We start from the raw sequence: 8,789 nt of genomic DNA on the forward strand, positions 1-8,789 counted from the left end.
TACCAGCATCTGCAATCAGCGAGGAAACAGAGGAGGATACATGAATCATGTCGATCCTTGAGTAATGTTGCTGCGGGGCCGAATAATGGGTGTAGTCCCTAGTCTGCGGATATTTGAGGTGCAAGGAGTCACAAAGACCATAGTGCTTAAGAGAGGCAATAAGAGTACGGGAGGCACGAGGGGTACATGTATGGGTGATAGGGGCGGGGGGGTTAGATCTATCTAGCTGAGGGTCAATAATTGTATTGAAATCCCCGCCTAAAATTATATGTCCCTGCGCCACCCTGTCTATGTGACGGAACAAAGAATCAAAGAATTGGGGTTGGTCGTGATTGGGAGCAATAGAGAGAGGAGATTGTATGGACAACACATTTCCGGTGGGACATAGGAAGCCGTGCACCCATGGTTTCCAGGTGGAGTGGATTACGATGATGTTGATGATGCATTTCCGGTCGCGGGCGTGATGACACACTTCCGGTCGCGGCCGCGGTGATGACTTCCGGCCAGCGGGACTTATCGTTTGGAGAGGATAGGCTCTCCTCTTTGGCGGGAACATGTGGCTCACTGTAAAATGTGGACTGGATTTTAAATTGAGTGAAATGTTAGTATTGTAATGGGAATTTTAGATGATAGTGGTTCCATGTCTGGAAATAGGTTTGCCCCTTTGTAAATTAAGATGGGTATATATAGATTGAAATGTCAGTTCCTCCTCATGCCTTGATGAAGACACTGCTTGTGTCGAAATGCGTCGGTGGGAGGACTTGTTTGTTGTGAGGGAGACAGTTGGGACATCACCTGTGGAGTTGAACGGCTGGTTCCGGGGACGCCCAAGTATAACCATCTTTAAAAACTTGCTGGTATTGTCTACTTTGTAGACCACTTCATATGGTGAGAGACCACCCTTATCCCCGTCTGGTTATATGTTCAGCACAGTGAATAAAAGATATTGCACCATTGGAGGTTTTTTTATCTCTCTTTTTGGGTACCAATTGTGGAGAGGAAGACCAGAGGCATACAGAATCTATACTGGTGGAACGTCAGCTCCCCCCAAAAACGCGATTGTCTACTCTTAAAAAAGTAGACTTATATTTTAGGTATAAGACTCACCAAAAGATTTTAATTGATCTGGTCTTTTACATACATTTGATGCACTATGAATGTTTATTTTATGTGGGGGGGTTTTTGAGCACCTCGGGATTCTAATGGTATTTTCTTGACTACAACGATTTCTGGAGTGTGGGGTGACACTTCTCTATCCATTTCCTGAAATCAGAGGCAGCCATTACCGGTGCACGGTATTTTATCATAATTGTTTTTTTATATACCGAAATGAGTGTAAATATTTCAGAGCGAAGCGTACCCAGTACCATTAAGTAGCGTCCCTCTGGATCCACTACAGTTTTAGTGTGGACAAACGGAACGGTGTGGAGAATCAATATAGCAACACCACGTTTCTTGCAATCAGCAGATGCAAAGAAGGTCTGAGAAAACTGCTTACCCTGAAGCTGGGAATTGGATCCAGTAAAGTGCGTCTCCTGAAGGAACACAATATCAGCCTTCTCCCTCCGGCAGGCGCCCAGGACAACCGTGCGTTTCTTAGGGCTGTTGAGCCCGTTCACATTAACAGATAACAATTTAAGGGACATAAGGAAATATAGAAAAGGACAATATATGCATGAGCTGAATTAATTCTGGATAATAAGCAACGTACCGGGTGGTCCAACCCAAGAAAAGGAAGTAGAAGGGAAATGAAGAGAAAAGAGAGGAAAAGTACAAAGAGTGCCCGTGAGGGCAAAAAACCCTTGAGAAGTGGGACCCAACTAGGGACCACCAATGAAACATATAGCATAAAAAACAGTACAATCAACAAAGGGAGCATGGGGGTAGCGAAGGAGCTAAATAACATGGTAAGGGTTGCCTGGGCCCTAAAAAAAAAAAAACACTGTGGCGTTAGGTAAAATATTTGAACCATGTCCCAGAAAGTGGGACAATATACCTGTGAAAAATGTATAGTAAAAGGGGGGTGGGGGATGAGGAGGAGAACAAGAGGGGTAAGAAAGAGGTGGGGGGGGGGGGAAGAGGGAAGAAAAAATAAAAAAAGGGGGGGGGGATAAATTAAACTTTTTACCAGCTATCACCACTATTAAAAATAATACTGAATTATGGCATGATCTCCCTCTTTCCCTTTTGGGTAGGATTGAGATAGTTAAATCTATAATTTTCCCTAAACTCACGTACATTATGCAATTACTGCCTATTAAACTGTCCGCTAATGATTTTCTTAAGGTGACTAAACTATGTAGCACATTTATTTGGAGATCTAGAAAACCTTGAATTTCTCTCTCAAAACTTCAACTGCCTAAATCTGCAGGGGGACTTGGTTTCCCAAATGTATTCCTGTACTCTAAAGCACTCCTCACTAGGTATGCACTAGATTGGCTACTGGAACTGAACAATTTTTCTTTCCATAAATTGGACAGTGTCTTGCTTCACCTGTATTCTCCAAGAGCCTTACTTCACAACCCGGAAACACACATAATCCAAAGGGAATTCACTCTCATGTATTTTTTTGAGATATGAAGCATGGAGATCACTATGTAAAATTCTCAATAGAAACCCCTTGAGATCCGAATGGCTTCCCATTTGGGATAATCCAATGTTCACACCAGGTCTGGACAGCTCAGCCTTTAGACGCCTCCAACAGAAGGGCCTTAAACTTATTTCTCACGTATTTTATCTAGGTGGCAAACCATTAACATTTCAGCAACTTCAATCCACATTTGGTTTATCCAATCACAGCTTTTACTCAATAATGCAGTTGTCTCATTGCATTGCTTCTCTACCTCCTACAACCCTTAGCCAATCCCAGCTAGACCTATTGCATAACATTATAAGCAAATTCAGGATGAAAAAATTCAAAACCAAGCTAGTTTACAAAGAATTCTTTCTACCCTTGACCTCGAAATTATGGACTCAAACATCGTCTAAATGGGCAATAGATCTTCCTATATTACTTCAATCTAATACTTTATTTCAATATTATGATAGAACACTTCGTATTCTTCGCTCATCTTCATTGCAAGAAACACATTAAGACGATTTATAGAGTGTATATATATCCCAAGGACAGAGGCGTCACTTTGTTCATGATGAAACGGGCAATTGTAAAAAATGTGGTTATTCCTCAGCTACTCTCCTCCATAACATGTGGTCCTGTGGACACATTAAAAATTTTTGGAATAAAATTATCAATTATATAAATATCACCTTTAATTTACATGTTACCTTACACCCCATCCCACTATTGTTTGCGAACTTTGATGCCTGGCATCTTCCCTTACATCAATATCACATGATACCTTTCTTGACTATTTTAGTCACTACAGCGAAGAAATTAATCCTCAAACTGTGGATATCTACCAATACCCCCACATTGTCTAACTTGCTGTCCCTATTAACGAAATGTATGCATTTTGATAAGCATGATGCCTCGATATACTATCAAAACTGTAACAGCTTTATTAATCGATGGGGCCCTTTTGACGCAATTCAATAAGAAGATCAAATTTTTATGTAACATAGAAAGCGGTATCCGTATTTGCCACATCTAGTTTGCTTATTATCCATTGTAATATTCACCCATGATAAAGGTTCCTGGTCTATATGTTCTATTGGCGGATAATTACTATGTCCTTAAATTGAAGAGCCCCCTCCTCTTCTTTCCCCCTCCCTAACCCCCTCTTATACTTCTCAGTTACGCTAAATTTATAGTTAAAATATTATATACAGGGAATGCATATATTGAATATAGACCACACGCACTTAATGACTGCCCACCATCTTTTGAACACTTTTCCAGTCAGCATGATATGTTTACTGGAAAGTATACAACTATCCATATTTTATGTCCTATACTCATACTTTATATAACTGTCTATTGTCATGTTATATTGGGCTTTTTAGAACCCTCTGATATGCTATTCTCTGTCCGTTTACTTTTGTATATTTGAAAAATCCAATAAAAATAATTATTAAAAAAAACAACAGATGCTTGACATGCGTGCAGCGCGCAAGCACCTCAAGCCAAAAATTACTATATGTATATAAATAAAACTTTTTGGGGGACAAATATACTTCTAGGGACTGTTTATGAACTATGAAGACTGGCAAAAAACTGCACTTTCGCTATTTTTTTTTAGAGCAAATGGGAATTTGCCCTATTCAATAGCAGGGCCGTTTTTTCACCTAGGCGAAAAATATGGCAGGAGCTAAAAACATTTGCATCTGCAAATCCACATGTTTTCGCACTTGTGCCAGCGAAAACACGGGCCATTTTGACGATTTTGAGGCCTTTTTTCGCCAAAGCATTCTTGCTAAAAGAAAAGAATGAAAAGGCACTGGTTAAAAAATGCCTTAAAAATGAGCAAAAACGTCCAGCAATTGAATGCACAGGGGGGTGAATTCAATAGCTCTGAAATTATTGGAGCTAATTGAATTCCCCCAATATATTAATCACTAATCAGGCATCTTAACTTGACTCATGAAGTTGCAGCGGGTGGTAGTCATGTGACCGCCGGTCGGCTGACCGACAGTCACATGACCTCCTCCGTGAGCCCGACGGCTCACTATCCCGATGGTCGGCATGCCGACCAACAGGGACTATTTCCACTCGTGGGTGTCCACGACACCCATAGAGTGGGAATAGAACCCGTGGCGACCGCAGGTCGCCACCGAGCCCGCAGCGTGGCGAGCGCAGCGAGCCCGCAAGGGGCTTGCTGCACTCGCCCCTCCCCACCGGGATCCCGGCGTCGGTATGCTGCCGGGATCCCGGCGTCGGTAAGGTGACCGGCGGTCAGGAGACCGCCGGTCACCCGTACTACACCCGTTGCAGCATACATGTCAGTCCAGTAGATGATGCACCAAGTATCTTTTTGCGTTAATCCCTGAAGGAAAAACTGCAAATATTGTTTACAAAGACATTTTGTGATCAATGTTTATAATATAAACTGCACATCACAATATAGATGCCACTACTGTCGTCGTAAAATTAATTCCGCTGAGCAATAATGGACATCCACGTGAGGGCAAATGCCAGTATATAATAAAGTTATAATTTTTCTCTGTCGTTCCAGCATCATGTAAAATCTACTAAATGAATTTGGATGTCGTTTTCACGATTGGATAGCTTAGTGACCTAGAAAGAAACTGAGGTATGTATTATCTCGATGTTGCATCAGGGAGACGAGCAATAAAGGATAAAATTGATGCTTGACACTCAGTGTGTGCAGTGTGCAGGCTCCTCAAGTCCAGTATGACTATATGTACTTTATGTATAGAAATATACATTTTTGGGGAGAAATATACTTCTAGGGACTGTTTGTTAACTATGCAGATGAAAACATTTTTAAGGAAGACATCTACACATGTGAAGCCACGGGCAAACGCTAGTTTAAATTAAATCCCTTCAAACTGATATTTACTACTTTGCTAAACATAGAAAATAAATTTATATAGTCTGAACACTATCACTGCTTACCTCTAGATGATCAGAGCAGGGACTCTCTTTTTGTACCAGCCAATCACAAATGTGATTATTTGAAAAAAGTATTAACAATGCTGTGGAGCTCCATTCATTTGAAGGTTCCATTTAAATATCTCAATCAGTTGCAGAGCTAAATAGCTTGGTCTAGTTTCTAATAAAAAAAATAAAATAAAAAACACATTAAGATCCATGAGTATACCCCTCCAATCCTAATAAATGAAGAGGTCAGAAGGCCAAGCTAATGAGGAGGATTGGGGCCCTGGAGAGGTAAGTTTTCACACTAGGGGGTAAATTTACTAAGATGGGAGTTCTATTGAAGATGGGATGTTGCCCATAGCAACCAATCAGATTCTACTTGTCATTTGTCTAGCACCTTCTAGAAGATAATACCTGGAATCTGATTGGTTGCTATGGGTAACATCCCATCTTAAATAGAACTCCCATCTTAGTAAATTTACCCCTCGATGTCACTAAAATAGTCAAATATATAAATACACACAAATAAAGTTTATTGCAATACAACATCTCCCAAACCCAACTAAACACGAAAGTTAATAACTAATATGAGTACTAACGGTTAAAACACATAAACAATGTTGGAAAGTAGCTGTGCATAAATGCTGGGCACTAGGACCCAGTGAGGTCTGCCTTCCTATATGATGTACTTGTAAAACCTTACTGGTATGCAAAATCTGCAGTCACTGTATAAAGTGCATCACACTTACTCTGCGCCGGCTAGTCATGGGTTCAGGCACAGATACCAGAGGGTCCCCTGAATAATCAGGTGTTTAATTACAGGTGCATTGTGGGAGTGGACTACAGGTGTCGGTGCAGCGCATAGAGAATTGGGCGCCAGGCCATCTCATAAACAGCATAAAGTTTATTTTAACATCAAAGCAGGTATATAGCAGGAATAACTTCTTAATGCATCTCCTCCAGCACAAAGCATAACGGTTACATTAGACCACATATCAGGGCACCTCTTCCAGCGCATCACTTAATCGCAGCGGCATGAATATGGCAAACAGCATTACGTACCAGGGCATTCTGTGACCAGTAGTGCTACACATACCAGGTTACCGTCTCTCTCTCTGTCATAGCGAGGACTCTTGTCCATGGGGGGCTTCTAATCATGCCGCGTGGCTTCCGACCACTCCCCAGATACCTCTTCTCATGAGACTCACACCTGTGGCACATTCTTCTCACTGCATCACCCTCTCACTGGATTCTGAGTACTGCTGCTCTCACACTGCGGTGTCTACCTCTGTCAGGTGCCTTGCTGTGGCTGGCATCTCTCCCCACCTAAACATGTGGGGAGCCCTCACTGGGGCTACATCTTTCCAGCTCACACACCACGCTTCTCTCCTAGCTAACACATGTGTTTCTGCTAACACTCCAGGCTTCTGGACTGCAAAGACACCAGGCTGCAAAGACCATGCTGCTGCTGCATGACAGCCTTTTATAACCTTTTACTCCCAGGGAGAAATTCTATCTGGGATTTCCCGCCCTGAGTTCATTTGGGATTTCCCGCCTTGAGTTGCAACTTGGTGAGTCTTGCATTTGCTTTTTGCAGACTGATCTGTCTAACTGTGAGTTGGGCTATTAACCCCTTCTGTGCTGCAAGCTGTAGGCTGCTGGCTCAGTGCTATGCAACTCCAGCAAACATTTTACTTTTATTAAAGTCATGCTGGCACCTGTAGTGTCACAGTTGATTTGTGCTTACAGTTCCAGGGTATTACATACTGCTGCACCATGCAACTGCATCTTGTAGATCATTCCTTAATACAGGGAGACTGTGTGAGAAGTAACATGATGGAGATATAAGTCTTCCACAGAGATTGGATGCTTACCTGATTATATAAAGCTTTCCGGCAACACTGCACCGCAGTATACACTCACCGTCTGGGCAACGGTACAGAACTCCACTTCGCTCAAAGCTTTGATCCATCACCAGTGTGTATCACATGGCTGTACCTGATAACTTCATTAAACCAACACCACGGGTTCAGTAACTGGGCTGTTTATAGTTTGAGTCATCCGCTCGTGTTTGCTTATATAGCTCTGCAAATAACAACACCTGCACACACATAATTCCCAACACACAATACACTGATATGCAATAGTATCTACTGTGTTTTTAATCAGAGAATGATTAAAAATGTTGCCGCTAAAGGCCACATCCAACTTCCTTTCCAAACAATTATTGATGGCCATACGTCCCAATATTAGAAATGTTGGGACAGTGCATAGCTGTGACCCATTATGAGGAAATGTCAGAACATCCCGGGGGAGGTATTTGCTATGCCAGCTGTTGGGATCCCGGCGCTTAGAAAACCGACGCTGGGATCCCGACAGCCGGCATACTGACAAATATTCTCTCTCTTGGGGTCCATGATACCCCTGGAGGGAGAATAAATCACTTGAGCCCACCACCGTGCCCACAGTGTGGCGAGCGCAGCGAGCCCACAAGGGGCTCTTTTGTGCTCACCCCACTGCCGGCATGCTGGCGGTCGAGATCCCGGTGCCGGTATGCTGGGCGCCAGGATCCCAAGCGCTGGCATAACATAGTAGACCCCATCCCGGGGGGAAGTCAAGTGCCTCTGAAGTGCTGGGCTTCCCAAATCCCTTTCCACATCCTTGAACTGCTTACATCAGTGCTGGTTAGTGGCATAACTACAGGGTGGCTAGACTGGGTCAGGCAGCCGTAACACATATTACATGCAACATTAAAGGTATGCTTATGTGCGCAACACGGCTTCCTCACCTGGTACACCTGTGGATGGGATGAAAATACGCGTATCTGATGGTTATGTTGGGACCCACTCTTAAGATTGAGACGCTGCAACTATACATTTTGTGTCATCTCCTCTAGGCATAACTTATTCCACTCAGGGTAATCCTACGTAGTGCGCCCAAGTCAGCTGCTTCACCTGGTACCTTCTGTGGGTTTAATATATTACCCGTATAGGTTATTACCCAAAATGTCTGCACCAATTACAGTATTAATTAATCTTTTGTTTTTGTTTTTGTTGCCTGTAAAGCGCCTTGAGTCCTATTGGAAAAAGAGCGGTATATACATAAAATATTATTATATGTTTTTGCCAGGGGCCACCAGACCTCTAGTTACGCCACTGGTGCAGGAGGATGTGGTACCCACTCGCTGCAAGTCTGCACAGCAGGGGGGAAATTTACTAAAGGTGGAATAGGGTCGATTTTCCCATTTTGTTTTTTGTTTTTTGCGAAAAAG

General features: G+C 42.7%; 1 long non-coding RNA gene across 1 annotated transcript; it reads right to left on the reverse strand.

The window, feature by feature from the left end:
* Positions 1 to 3,010: 3,010 nt before the first annotated feature.
* LOC135055540 (uncharacterized) lies at positions 3,011 to 5,862 on the reverse strand. The gene is made up of 2 exons (XR_010243771.1): positions 5,537 to 5,862; positions 3,011 to 3,213 (listed from the first exon to the last, which is right to left on the reverse strand). It is a non-coding gene; the product is annotated as an uncharacterized LOC135055540 (long non-coding RNA).
* Positions 5,863 to 8,789: the final 2,927 nt, after the last annotated feature.

The sequence above is a fragment of the Pseudophryne corroboree genome, chromosome 3 (assembly GCF_028390025.1).
Source record: "Pseudophryne corroboree isolate aPseCor3 chromosome 3, aPseCor3.hap2, whole genome shotgun sequence".
NCBI lineage: Eukaryota > Metazoa > Chordata > Amphibia > Anura > Myobatrachidae > Pseudophryne > Pseudophryne corroboree.